Raw genomic sequence first — 12763 nt, 5'->3', positions numbered from 1 at the left:
CCAGTTCAGCAATACAGTTGAAAACTTTGAATTTAAATAGTTAAATGGTTGAAGTGTTAAATATTTAGAAACAAAGGAGAAAACGATTTGAGCAGATCTTTCCCCCATTGCTGTTAAACTTGACCTTGACGTGCTTGTCATACTCTTTTTACAATTGATCGACATTTTGCTCCTGCAACCCCCAAGTTTAAATTGAAATGTTGTCTTACATCTAATATTTTCACACCACCATTATGAGATAATCACATAACACATAAAACTAACCTTAGAATAAAAATTAATGGTAATGGTAGGGTGACTATAATTAACAAGAATTTATTGTATAGTTTCAATTAGCTAGACCAGAAGAGAGGATTTTGAATGTTTCCAACACAAAAAGTGATAAATGTTTGAGGTAATGGAAAAAAGAATCAGTGGTTGCCAGGATTTCAGCAGTGAGGGAGGGAGGGATGAATAGTGAAGCGCAGAAGATTTTCAGGGCAGCAAAACTATTCTGTGTGATACTGTGATGGTGATTATGTGACATTATGCAGTTGGCAAAACCTATAGAACTATACAATACAAAGAGGGAACCCTAATGTAAAATTAGATTAATAATGACACACCAGTATTAATTCATAATTGTAACAGATATACCACACCAATGTAACATGTCAATAGTAGGAGAAACTGTGTATGTGGGGGTGGGGGGGGGTATGGGAACTATCTGTAATTTCTGCTCAATTTCTCTATAAAACTAAAACTGCTATAAAATAAATAAAGTTTAAAAATTAAAAAATAATGGTAATGGCAGTGATTTCTTATGGAGATTATGCTTCCTTCCTCCATTATTAGTATAATTCAGTATGCCATAAACATATTGCTGAAAAATTGTTTCTAAAATGTTGGTAATTTTATCTATTTTAAATGCAATAGCAGGATTCTTTCAAACAAAATCCTGCAACAGGTGCATTCATTTAAAAAAGTGATAGTGCCTTTGTAATGTGAATAGAGCTCTGTATTTTGTTGTTTTACAGGTTGCCATCTCACATTCTGAATTTTCTGAAAGTCAGGCTCATTGTGTATTGGCTGTTCTTGGTTAAATGCTTGTTTGATAGAGGTAGATGCAGGTGTCATTCTTGAACTGACAGACATGCCACTAATCTGAATCCCTCTCACCTCTAAAACATTCTCTATCCCAGTCCCTAGCAAATAGTTTCCTGCACTTAAGCCTTTGATTGTGGTGAAACAGGGCTGGGCTGATTCTGCCCTCCATCGCTGATCTCATTACCCCGCCGGAGCATCTTCACCCCATGTGATTTACAGAATATTTTATGCCCCAATTACCCCTTATTCTGTGTCCATGATAAAATTTATGACAGAATTAAAAGGATAACTGAGATGAGACCCTAAATATCCTGCCCCTTCCTGGAGACCTCAATTAGTTTCATTTAATATCCTTTGCTTTTAATGATTGTTCTTAATGTGTAAGTACAGCACTGGGTGCTCTCATGTTAGTGGATGTTTGGGAGAAGAGGCAGAATTTCATGGTTAAAGGACAAAATTAATGTGATGGGAAGCATCGCTGTGGCTTCCCCCAGTGTGTAGGGAGTGGCTCCTTCTGCTCTCTGGAGTTGAGGTCCCCCCTAGTGGTTCTGCAGCGATTTTTCCTCCTAGTGCCTCTTATTCAGTGGGGCTGCATTGCCTGCCAGCTGGTCGCTCCAGTGTGTTTGTCACAGCAAGTTCTGCATCTCTGAAATTAGTTGAATTCAGGGCTTTTTGTTCCATGTTACATGGCTTTAAATGAAAAAAAAAAAAATCCCTGAAGCGTGGAAACAGTAGGTAAAGTTCTTTATTTTCCCGTGGTAGATGCCTGTTCTTTTCAGATGAATCCTTTCCATGTTTTGGCCGAGAGGACAAAGTGAGATCAGGTGTACAGAGACATGGAAGAGTGCTTGTTCAGACCACAGCACCTCCAATGATCTACTCTCTGAGCGCACCTCTGTGTATCTGCTCCAAAGCTGCTGTACAGCAAGAGAATAACTGTTCTTTAATGTTCTTGATGTAATTTGGATATATCTCAGAGGTCCCAGGGCCCTAGAAATTTCTTCTGTTGAATTGTAGACTAACCCATTGAGTACTGGGCCCCTTTGTTTTTGTAACTGTGGTTCTGAGCAGAAAGTCTTATACACAGTATGTGCTTAATAAATGCTGATTGAATAAATAATGAATAGGTACTCGTGTGTATATGATACCCCATTTCCACTCTGATTTCATAGGGGAAATTTGTTATTTCCCTTAGCATACTCTCTCTCCAGAATCACTGAATACTTGGGAATAGTACTGGAAGAGATAAACACTTGTATAAAATAACAAAGTATTCCTAACTTCTTTTCACTCCTTCTTGAGACAAACTGAAATTCTATGGACATAGACCATGTCTGCTCATGGACTGTAACACTGTTTGTTTGTTTTAATCTAGGATATAGACCTGTAAACTGTTGTTATGTGGGGACATTGAGCCCATTAATTTTGGGCTTTTATAGAGAGCCTAATGATCTTACCTGTACCCAACAGAAATGTGCTGCCATTTGAGGGGGCAATGTCCAAGGAGAGGCGTCTGTCAGGGATAGTGTAAAGAAAAATTCATCACACGGGGAGTTAAGTGCAGAACTAGATCAACTGTAAGGTCCCTGCCAACTCTCATGTTATAGAAATCTGTTATATGTTTTAAATATTCTGGTCTTATGAGCCATTCATCTTAGCTTTTTTAAAAAAATAAAAAATTTAAATAGAGGACTATGGGTAAGTGCAACTAAACAGTAGCCTCTGACTCAGTCTCCACTGAGGAAATTGTTCCCTTCTTGTGCTAGACTATCTCACGCATGCTCCTACAACTCCAGCAACCTCCTCCTACCCCTTGACAGCCCTTTCCTTTTCTATTTCGGCACATGGATCTCAGACCATTGCCAGGCATTGCTTTTCCTGGACAAGATGCTCCACCTGTGGGTTGGCATGACTGCCCCCAAGATCCCCTTCTGCAGACCCCATCTGTTTCTCTGACATTATCTTGATCATCTGCTGCACTGATTGCTACCCTGTCATAGTGGGACTGGGGCGGGTGAGAATAGAAGAAATACCTCCTGCTATCTAGTAAACTCTGTCACCACACCACAACACTGTGCTTTCCGCGTCTTCTGATGTAGTTCTTTCATTTAGCTTATTGTTGCTCTTTGCAAGCTGGGAAGCAATCTGAACCAGAAAGTAAAGTGAAAGATGTTTTCTCCTCAAAGCGCCAGCAAGCTTTTTTGTGTCCTGACATATTTTCTTCCCAGGATGAGTTTCTTCCCCATTTTCCCAGAAGAATGGTTGATGGGTGGCCATTGTACCTCGGCCACCTGGGGGTCTAAGCCCTGGGGGTCAGATATCAGTTCTAACAGAGCCAATTACTCTCTTTCCTCTTCATTAGGGCTTATTAGGCCCTCAATGTAAACAGAACCCCTACTTACTGACAGGCTCAACAACCAGAATGCTGCGCCTGTATTTGCAGTGAGTATGTAGGTAGCTTAGGCCTTACACTGAGATGTGTGTGTATGTATTTGTATACACTCACACACACATATATGTAGCTGATATATATGATATTCATGAGTATGTAGCTGTACTGAGATACACGTATGTACAAAATGAAGAAGTTGTAGAAGTTATGTGCTGACTTGCAGGCGTGCGTGTGTGTGTGTGTGTGTGTGTGTGTGTGTGTGTTGGGGAGTGAGTGGAAGGTGAGTTAGCAACTGCTGAAGTTTTGCTTCTCCTGTTAAGTGCTTGTGTTGCATCTCTCATGTTGGAGAGGCAGCCCGGTGACTCAAGGATGAAGCCAGACAAACTACCTTCCAGCTCTGCCACTGACTAGTCTGTGAACTCACCCAAAGTTAATTAACTTCCTTGAGCCTCACAGGGCTATTAGGAGAATTAAATGTAAAGTGTTTAGTCCAGTGACTGACCGCTCAATGAGTGCCTACAGTAATTGCTTGCTAAATTGAAGTGAATACTGGTGGCTACAATAATTAGCTATAAACCATGGAGGTACTTTAAGTGCTTTTCATTCATGTGGTTTAAAATTTATGATGCCAAGTGGAGAATATTAATGTAACAGAATACTCTATCAAAAATTTCACTTTTTTAAAGGAAAAGATTGTTCCAGTTGCTACTCAGTATTAAAAAATAATCATCTTGAAACAGATTTTCCTGTTATTTGAATGGTCTTCATTTGCTATGAAAACCCAAGGCTAAAAAGTCCCATAGTGGTATTGGGAGGAACCCTTGTGCTTTTTGAGTGGATTAGCAGGTGCTATCCCACTGCCTGGACATGCAAGGCAAGCCCCTGGGTTGGAGGTTGGCCTATTGGCATAAGGAAGCCAGGGTCTCCTGTGAGAGAAGGAACCAATATCCCAAATGTTACACCTTGAAAAAGTCAAAGTGTCAGGGAGTCCTGTTGAGATGGACCCTGGCTAAGCACCCTTTGAAGTAAAGTTTCCCTAATGCAACAGGGAGACAGGATTGGTGGACAAGTCTGGCTCTGGCTCACGGGCAAGGTGGTCTGGGTCTTTGAGATGGTCCCAGCCCTCCTGGGAGTAGCTGTGTTGTGATCTGAAAGAATTGGTCTCAAAGAGACATGTGAGAGTCTGAAGATCTCTCTGTGGAGTAGGACATTGGGAGGATTGTCCTCTTTCAACAAGCTATCATAAAATGGTGAGTGCAGTGGCATGCACCACTGCAAACTGAATCTCTGCTGCAGGTGTTTCTATAACCCAGCATGTGATGGGGCTAGAATTAAAACAGTGGTTTTTCCCACCATGCCAAGTTTGTAAACCATCACATATCCCAGAGCTGAATGGTGTTTGTGTTCCAATGACTGATAGGATGTCAAGCCAAAGAACTAACACAGTATGTCTGGCGCAATGCCAGAAATCAGTAAGTAAATGAGGATGATTTGGGGGGCTGGGATAATGGGGTCTGTCTAGTGCTTCCAAAATCTACATGGGCAATCAGCAATTTAATAGTCTCTCCTTGTGAAAAATTGAGCTTGATAGAATCTGTATATAACAAGAATCAAAAATATCTTCAAAATTCTGCGATCCTACATTCAGGGTGTCCTTTCAATGCTTCTCCATTTCATTTCTGACTCCTGGTTTGCAGCAGACAATGCCACATTGACATCCTCACTGTAAGTAATGTGCCAACATCTATCTCAGCATTTCAAGGAACATAACCACTGAAAATTATCCCAAATTGTACAAAAAGAATGGACCAAGGAAACACCTACAACATACTTATGCTTCTGTTCACTTCAGCTATAAAGATACTAATTTTGTTTCAAGAGATTACTTCATTTCCAACAGTACTAAATCATATCTAATACCATACATTTTTCTTAACATGTACTTTAGAATGACATGAAAATTGCTTCATTCTTAAGAAATAGCTTTAAATGATGATTTATTAGAACAAGGAATAATTTGGTATTATTTTGGGGAAGAAAAAAGTATATTGTAAAGATATCGGATTCCAGGTAAAATTAACATACTTTCAGAAATCTTAATCATACCCTTTCTAGCTTAATGATCATTAAATCTGTCTTGCAATCAATTTGAAATAAACTGCAAAACAATAATGAATAGAACTGGCTATAATTTAGGAGAAACACAGCATGCCAAGTTAGTAACAATAGGATTTATGGCAATGGGATGAAAAATGAGTCCTATATGATTTATGTAGGACTTAAGTTCCAGGCTATTTTGAAGTTACATATTGCAACTAAAGCTTGACAAAAGCTTTCTTTCCTTTTAAATGCATCTAAATGTTATTCTATAATACATAGTCTAAAATTTAATATTGGTTTTATTATAAATTTAGTTTCAGTTAAATACTTATTGGGCAATGTTTCCATTTGCTCTGGTTGGTTGCAAGCAACAGAAATTAATAGGCTAAAAGTAAGCTATTAGAAAATTGGAAGTAACTCATGACATTGAAGAAAAAGCTTAAAACCATGCTGGAGTTTTAAGGTTCACTAAGGTAGAGATGTGCAAAGGGGACAAGATTTCCACCATGGGCTACTGAATGAGAATTGTGGTGTCTTTAATTAGAATAAAAAATCAGGAAAAAGAGTGCTTCAGGAGTGGAGGGTACTGATTATCAGCTCTGTTTTTGCTTTGAGCTACTCAAAATCAATATGTCTTATTATTTTTGGAGGAGGGGCAGTTAAACAGCTTTATGGAGAGATATAACACACATACCATACAATTTGCCCATTTAAACTGTACAATTTAATGGTTTCCAGTATCTTCACAGAGCCGTGAACACAGCACTACAACCAATTTTAGAATATTTTTATCACCTCAAAAAGAAGCTGTGTATGCTTTAGCTACCATTCCCCAATCTGTCCACACCGCCCGGTTTTAAGCAACTACTAATCTTCTTTTTGTCTCTATAGACTTACCTTTTTAGACATTTCATATAATTAGAATTATATAGTATGTGGTTCTTTATGATTGGCGTCTTTCACTTACCATAATGTTTTCAAGGTTTATCCATGTTGTCTCATGTATCAGTACTTATATTTCTCTGTATGGCTGAATAATATTCCATCGTACGAATATACCACACCTTGTTTATTCATTCATTAGGTTATAGACATTTGTGTTGTTTCCACATTTTGGCTATTTGAATAATGCTGCTTTGACATTTATGTGTAAGTTTTTGTGTGGGCAGATGTTTTCATTTCTCCTGGATATATACGTAGCAGTGGAATTGGTGGGTCTATGTCTACCTTTTTGAGGAACTGCTAGACTAGTTTCCACAGTAGCTGCACTATTTTACACTCCCACCAGCAAAGTGTGAGGGTGAGGGTGTAAGTTTCTCCACATCCTCGACAACACTCGTTATTATCTGACTTTTTGATTATAGCTATCCTAGTGACTGTAGGTTTGATTTACATTTTCCTGCTGATGGTGATGTCCAGCATCTTTTCATGTGCTTTTTGGTCATTTGTATATCTTCTTTGGAGAAATGTCTATTTAGATCTTTTGCCCTTTTTTTTCATTGGGTTATTTGTCTTTTTTGTTGTTGAGTTGAAGAGTTCTTTATATATTCTAGGTATAAGTCCCTTATCAGATATATGATTTACAGATTTTTCTCCCATCATGTGGGCTGTCATTTTACTTCCTTGGCAGTATTCTGTGAAGCACAAAAGTTTTTAATTTTTATGAAGTCCAGTTTAATTTTTCTTTTGTTAACATGTCTCTTTTTAAGGACTAATAATTTATGAATAAGTTATCTTTTTTTCTTGTTTCTATCGTGTACACCTTTTTGACATGTAGCCATTACTGAAAATCTTACAATCTACATATAAATCCTACTATTAGATCTGTAGTGCATCTTCTAAGTAGTAGTATACTAAGTAGTATAATACTTAAATATAATGCTGTAGGATTTTTCTTAATAATCATGCCCTATTATCTGTTATACTTTAATCTGATGCATGTTTTAGTTCTAGAGTTTGATTAATTTATAACTTGCACTGAATTCTATCAGACCTTTCCCATTACTGACACAGTCTCAAAATATTTTCTATCTAGCATGAAATTAATTAAAAAAAAATCCTTGCACTTTTTCTACTCTTTCTGAATGGCTATTTCAGTTGAGGGATCAATTTGTATATTTGTTGCTAATGTCTATCTTTTCTTCCACATCCTAGAAACTGAAAGAGAAATGTTTGTTAAGACATGTTAAGCCTCTAAGAAGACAGAAATCCCCTTAATGATGTTTTTCTAATCAGAAGTTTCTCTTTGCTCTTAACGTGAAACATTTTTTTTTCCCCAAAAGTTATTTTTAAAAGTTACTTCTGGCTGGGCAGAATTTAAGTCAGTACATGATGTCATTTGTTTGTTTTGTTTTTAAGAAATACTTTGAACTTGGAAACTGCCACCTTTACAGAATTTCCAGTTGCAAATCCAGTCAGATTAGAACTATCCAATAAAATTTAAACAAAATACTTTTAATCAATTTGAATCCATAAAGTTCATATTTTTCCTAACTCTGTATGAAACCTCATATCTCAACTCCCTCTTTATTTACAAATCCAGTAAACTTTCTTATCTCTTCCTTTATGCATGGAGAAATAAATTTTAATTGTTGCCCTTATTCAGGGCTTAGATGTTTGCATGACTTCATTAATATTTGCGTGAAAAAAAAAATGTTTCAGCTTGTGAAACTTGTGCTTTATTTTGCTGATTAGTTTCAAAGTCTTCCAAAAGAATTGAGTTTTATCTCCTTTAGAATCTGTTTTGTTTAATTCACCTGGAAGGAATACTACACTGTTCGGAAGAGCTACACTTAGGCTGCAGTTCCCAAATTTGGCTGATCATCTGAATCACCTGAGTAGATTTTAAGGACAGGCCCAAGCAGGTGAGTCACTGGCTTAGATAATAAGGACAAGACCCCCCATATGGCCTGGTTGCTACAGCGGTGGCTCAGACTGGACAAAGCCAGGGGCTCAAATCATAAAGTGAGGGGAGGAAAATATTAAATGTGTAATTGTAAGAGAACGGTTCTGATCCACAGAGCCCCTGGACACCCTGGGAGGCCACTAGGGTGGCTGTGGTGGGGCTGCTAGTTAACTGAGCTCACGTCTGAATAAAGCCTATCAACTTTACCCACAGCTCCCAGGATCTTTTTCCAATTACCTAGCTTGCGACCCACATATGAGGGGTCTGTGACTCAGGCTGCAGAATGGGTTTTAAGGCTCTGTGACCAGTCTGTAAAACAGGTTTGAAGGGTCTGTGACCCAGCCCAACAGTAATCATCACCTGTACTCTAAATTGTGGTGAAGTGGAACAAACAGTGGGTGTTAGAAGCTATAGAAGTTGTATGTGAAGATGAATTAGTGAGTAAAAGATATACAGATGCATATTTAGAGGAGAATCATAAAGACTGGTGTGAAATCCAAGGTATTTCACTGAGTCCCCTCATCCTTCCCCCCTTGCATTTTTGTAAGCCATTTATAAAATTTATTAATATTTTAAATGTACAACTCAAAGGGAGATGTTCACTGACTTATGTGTTATTGTCCAAATTCAAAATATATGTAAATATTTAATACAAGAGTAGTTTACAGACCTTGATCTGAGTCATCTGAAGAACTTTAACATATATGAATTTCTAGGCCCCCTCTCTTCTACTGGATCAGAATCTCCGAGGATGGAGCCTGGACATGTCTTTGTCTACAAAGCTCTCTCGGTGGTTCTGACATCTCTACTGTGGGCCAGCAGCAGATGAAGTCAGATCCCTGTGATTTTGTATTCTTAATTAAATGACACTGACAATCTGGGACCCAAGTTGCAACTAGAATAATGCCTTGCAGCAGCAGTTCTCAAAAAATGATTTTTAAGTTATAACTCTTTTTTCAAAGAAATGTTAATCTGATCTGTAAACGGTGAGAACAGTAAGAGGATAGATTGTAATTACTCCAGCTGGTGGTGGGTAGAGAAGTAGTTAGTGGAAGCAGGTGAGATTAGCTGCATCATCCCTTCGGCTAAAAGGCTCATTTACGCTAGACCTTACGTTTAGGCAGTAGCAAGAGAATCCAGCATTCTTCAATTTCTCCCCAGTCAAAACATTGAATTGCCAAATACATTTTTCTAAAAATCTTTTTTTTGTGTGTGTCTTGATATTACTCTAATCAGAAATCTACAATGACTCTCCAGTTCCTACCAAATAAGTTCTTAGGTTTGGCATTTTAAGACTGGTCCAAATCTACATTTCCAAGGTTATATTTCATTCCTTTCCCTTTAGGAGTTCTTTTCCTGGCTGATACTGTTCTGGTCATTCTTTCCATAATTGTTTTCTGCTTTCTACCTAAATCCCCTTCTGGAATGTCTTCTTGCCCACCCATGTTTAAATCTTACACTTGAGACAAAGCCCAGCTCCTGTTCTGTGCCTTGATGGGGGAGGTTCCTCCTCTGCTCGAATGGCCTCTCCTTCCTCTGAGGTGCTGTAAAGGCTCACTGCCTACATTACTTTTGGCCTTGACTATGACTTACGAGGTAACTATATCTTTGAAGACATGGATGATATTGGATTATTACTTATTTCCTCCTCAGGGTATAGTTCAGTACCTTGTACACACTGTGTACTCAGTATTATCAGAAGTCACTTTGTTGACTAACAGAAGCCTAATTATTAGTTACTTAGAAATATAACCTCATTTAAATGTCAAGAGCATGTGGGAAATTTGGTGTTGAAGGTAAAATGGAAAGGGGAATATGGCAGAATAAGAGAGAGTGACTTCTGGTGGCCCAATATAGACCTCATCCATTTGATTATCTTCTCTTTAGAAGCTTATTCTTATACCATTAAGGTCATGTTATTTATGCTGTTTAGCAAACCAATTCAGCAGCTTCAAATAACTATTTCATCATCCTTGTATGGGTCAAGAATTCAGAAAGGACACGGTGGAGATGGCTTATCTCTGCTTTATATATTTGGGGCCTTGGCTGAGGTGACACAAAAGCTGGTGGTCATGATGGCTGAGAACAAATATCAGCTGGATAACAAATATCAGCTGGTCTTTCCCATGTCTGGCAGTTGATGCTGGCTGTTTGCTGCAATATCTGCTGGAGCCATAGGTCAGAACACCTACATGAGTGGTTCAGGTGCACTGTGCTTCCTCCTAGAATGGTGGCCTTAGACTGTTTACATGACAGATCAGAGCACAAAAGGCCAGAGTCCCAGTTATGAATTGTGTTGCTTTGGTGACCTAGCCTGGAGTTTAGCATCACTTCCACTGTGCTCTATTGGTCTACCAGCCACGTGCCTGTCCACATTCAAAGGGAAGGTACATAGACCCTACCTACCAATAGAAGAGGTCATTTAATTTGTGGACATGTTTTAACTGCCACAATTAATGACTCTTTCTCTCTCCTCCCTCCTTCCCTTCCTCGCTGTCTTTACATGTATCCCAGTGATCTCTACCATGTATTTATGTAATGATATAGCAGTGTAAATCTAGGAATTCTTTGTGGAATCTATTTCTTGCTCTTGGAATATACCATATTTGAGTACTTTTACATTTGGATACAACTAAAGATGAATTTACTGAGAAAAGTGTTCTGCCAAAGAGTTGAGTTAAATTTATATTAACATTAACTGGGGATTGAATAACAGAAAGTTGTGTCCCCCAGAGCAATCTGAGTAATGGCATGGGCTTCCACTGTGAGCCACTGCAAAACATTTTTAGTTGAGCATTTGGATGGGGTTTAGGGAAAAGAAAAGTCCATCTTTACTATTATAAAAGCACCGATTAAAGAGAAAAAGATTTACCTGTCAGTAATGCTGCCGATTTGAGCCAATAGTCTCTGCATAGTGGAAGATTATTCAAGAATGGGACCAGTTAATGAGTGGTTTCAGGATCAAATTATACAGGAAATAAAAGGAGAAAAATAACTAGATTCCAGCACTAATAAATCAGATTAATTGATGTTGGTAGTCCAAGTATATTTATAATGTCAATAAATACAGAAAACAAAATATTCAGTGAGGTTTTCCTGAGCAAATCTACTTTCATGTCAAAGGAAATTTTATTGGTCTTTATCTAAGACATTTGAAAGCTGGCAGGGCTTTTGAATCCTCAGGCTAAGGCTAAGGAGTTTAGTGGAGGAAAAAAATGACAGGCTTTTGTTTTCACAAAGATAACCAAGTTATTTCCTTCTGGGAAAACAGACGTGATCAGATATAATATGTCTGATCTTTTTAATTGATTGTTAGTGTCACTCACAAGATGGACAACACAATTCACCGAAGTCCTTGGTGGGATGACAGTCCCATGACATTGTCTGTGAAGATTTTCTGTAGTCAAACCATGCAGGAGAGAATGTCATCCTCCATAAAAGTCAGCTTTGAAATTTTGAATCCAAACAATTTGGCACAGTAGGGTGCAAAATTTGCCACAAATATTTCATATTTCATGATCGTGATCATGATCTTCCTCTTCATCGTAAATGCTTGAAACTAATAAAGTATGAAGTTAGTGTTGATGAGTTAGGTAACATTTAGCATTTTGTGGCTGTGGGTTACTGTGCCCACAGTTTAAAATATATGTGTGCTCCTAGCATTATGTATGCATCAAAAAAAGGGAATGTTTGTAGTTTAAACTGGATGAAAATGAATGCAAAGCCAGTTAATAGCTGATTCCTTGTGAAATAAAACAAACACAAAGTCTACTCCTAACTTTATGCTGCATTTTTTGTAATAACTTTTTTATACTTCAGAGAAATACAGGATGATGTCATTAACAATTGTCTATTGACGTTTACTCATGTAATAGTTGCCTTCATATGTGAATATATATATGTATGAATGTATACATATCTATGTATGTATCTTATATTTGCACTAAAATTTAACATAAAAGAGTAAATATGACACTATTAAGGTGAACCTTTGCTGTTTAGGTTGCCCAACATGTATTCCCCTTTCTGTCAGTAACAGCTCCCCAGTTGTTTGAGTATCCCTTTTCTACCTCCATGTGCTCAGAGGATGCTAACTCTACTGTCAGATCCAGGGATGGGTCCTGATAGGCTTAGATCAGTTAGCACAGCCTCTGCTTCTGGTCTCACTGATTAGTCCAAGAATGGGCTCAGAACCCAGTTTGGAGCAGTGAGAAACAAGGAGATGTGGCTGAGTTCTCTTACCAGGTACTGTCCCTCTCCAGAGAGCATCAGAAGAGGAA

Source organism: Cynocephalus volans, chromosome 3 (genome assembly GCF_027409185.1).
Source record: "Cynocephalus volans isolate mCynVol1 chromosome 3, mCynVol1.pri, whole genome shotgun sequence".
NCBI lineage: Eukaryota > Metazoa > Chordata > Mammalia > Dermoptera > Cynocephalidae > Cynocephalus > Cynocephalus volans.
This window is presented reverse-complemented; position numbering follows the sequence as displayed.